Genomic DNA, 2,585 nt, shown 5'->3' with positions numbered 1-2,585 from the left:
TGAACTCTGCACTAAGAATAATTCTATCTCTCTTGATTAGTTTTTGTTTTATAACTTCTGAACATTATTTTTATAATTTTATAATGAGGAAGGTTAAAGTATTTACATACGCTGCTAGAAAGCTCAGAGTCAAATTTGTGTTTCACCAGCAGCATAAATTTCCCACATTTTGTTATATACTGTAAACTCCTTAAATGCTGGGGCTGGCCTGGTGGCACAGCGGTTAAGTTCGCACGTTCCACTTCTCGGCAGCCTGGGGTTCGCTGGTTCAGATCCTGGGTGCGGACATGGCACTGCTTGGCACGCCATGCTGTGGTAGGCATCCCACGTATAAAGTAGAGGAAGATGGGCATGATGTTAGCTCAGGGCCAGGCTTCCTCAGCAAAAAGAGGAGGACTGGCAGTAGTTAGCTCAGGGCTATTCTTCCTCAAAAAAAAAAAAAAACAAAAACTCCTTAAATGCTTTCTGGGATAAATGAAAAAAAAGAAATGGGTAAGAGAACAAATCTATGATCTAAGTTTCGGCCACTTCTCTTTTCCTAATCCATGTCACTGTTGCTTTATTCATACAACTCTTCTGAATGAAAATCCCTTCATCAGTAATTCATGTAGGGAATTTATTATTCTCAAATGTTGCGTCCTTATCTGTGGTCTACTTACAAAGGAATACCAGAATCTTCTGTATTTTGTGAATATAGCACTAAATAGGCTGCAGAGAATTTCCTTCAAATCCCTATAATTTTCGGCCCTCTAATACAGCAAGTAGGGAGTACAATTCTCAAAGTTTGAGCTTCTAAATAGTCAAACACTGTTAATGGCTGCAAAAGTGTTTTCAAACATATGTCACCATTTTCTCCAAAACCATTCCTAGGCTCGATAATGAAGCCCACAATTTTGTAGTGAACTGTCAGTGGCAACTGGTTGTTCAATAAATTTTTAGACAAATTTTAGGTCATAATTTCCTCATTACAAGCATGTTGGTGTCATAGGAGCCATTCTTTTTTGGAAACATGTTGTATACATAGCTAATAGGGGTCATGACTTTCTTAAACATCTCAGCTTCTACAGTCTCATACTCTGTCTAATAGTATCTCTGTGTGAAGGTCACTGAGAATGGAAGAAAAGGAGAGAAGAATTAAAGAAAGAGAAGAAACTATATGACGGGCATCTCATTCACTTCTTAATTTTTCTTTTGAAGTCGTTTAAGTGAACAATGCTAACTTCTAAGACAATGATCAGAAGAAATTCCACCTTAGTGACTGAATTTGTTCTTTTGACATTAATGAATTGTCCAGAGCTTCAGCCCATCCTCTTCATGTTGTTTCTGGTGATCTACTTGATCACCATTGGGGGGTATCTGGGATGTTGGTATTGATCAGGGTGGATTCACACTTCCACACCCCCATGTACTGCTTTCATGCCAGTCTGACATGCTTGGATTTGTGCTCTTCCACTAACATGACTCCCAAGATGTTGACGAACTTCTTCTCAGAGGAGAAAAACATTTCTTATGTAATTTGTTTAGTCCAGTGCTATTTTTTTCATTACCATGGTCATTACTGAATATCACATGCTAGCTTTAGTGGTTTATGACAGTTACATGGCCATCTGCAACCATTTGCTTTACAGCAGCAAGATGTCCAAAAGGGTCTATATTCACCTGATTGTTGATCCATATGTTTATGGGTTCCTTAGTGGCCTGATAGAAAACATGTGGATGTACCTTTTGATCTGCTGTGGCTCCAATATCATTAATCACTTCTATTGTGCTGATCCACCACTTATCCGACTCTCCTGCTCTGACACTTCCATTAAGGAGACATCCATGTTTGCGGTAGCAAGATTTACCCTCTCACTCCCTCTTCACAATCTTTACCTCCTATGTCTTCATTTTCTTTACCCTCCGGAGAATGCATTCTGCTGAAGTCAGTCACAAAGACTTTTCTACTGTGGGTCCCATCTGGTGTCAGTGACTGTGTTTTATGGGACCCTGTTCTACAAGTAAGTTAGATCTCCCACAAACAAGTCAGTGGAGCAGTCCAAAGCCATTGCTGTTTTTCACATTTTTATAAACTCTATGTTGAACCCCATAATTTATAGTCTAAGGAACAAGAATGTGAAACAAGCTTTTTGGAAATTGCTCAGAAAAAAATGTACTTCCGAAGTAAAATCATAGTGTATCTTTATTTATAAATCAAAATGTAATTATGAGAACTGGATCCAACTTTAATTGCATTTAAAGTTAAGTCAATTTTAAATCCATGATCAAAAGCTATAATCTAACAAGAAAACACTAAAGACATAGGCTAGAAGTTTGTAGTTTTACATGTGAGCACACTGTGTGTGTAGAGTTGGGAGATACAGATATAGTTATAGTGGATAATTTCTCTTCCTTTATATACTTTTACATTTATAACTTTATATGTTACTTTTACCTTATAAAAATTATTTACTTTATAGTAAAATATTTGATCTCCAGAAGAGTATTAAAAGAGACAATATTTCCTTTCCTTTCCTCCACCCTGATCTTGCGTTCTAACTTCTCAAATATAACACTATTAACAGTTTCTTGTGTTTCCAGAAAAT

At 37.1% G+C, this 2,585-nt stretch overlaps 1 pseudogene; it reads left to right on the top strand.

The window, feature by feature from the left end:
- Positions 1-1,212: 1,212 nt before the first annotated feature.
- LOC124229101 (olfactory receptor 1030-like) lies at positions 1,213-2,175 on the top strand (annotated as a pseudogene).
- The last annotated feature ends 410 nt before the right edge of the window (positions 2,176-2,585 follow it).

The sequence above is a fragment of the Equus quagga genome, chromosome 17 (genome assembly GCF_021613505.1).
Source record: "Equus quagga isolate Etosha38 chromosome 17, UCLA_HA_Equagga_1.0, whole genome shotgun sequence".
Classification (NCBI taxonomy): domain Eukaryota; kingdom Metazoa; phylum Chordata; class Mammalia; order Perissodactyla; family Equidae; genus Equus; species Equus quagga.
Note: the sequence above shows the minus strand (reverse complement) of the source record. Positions and strands in the feature narration are given on the sequence as shown.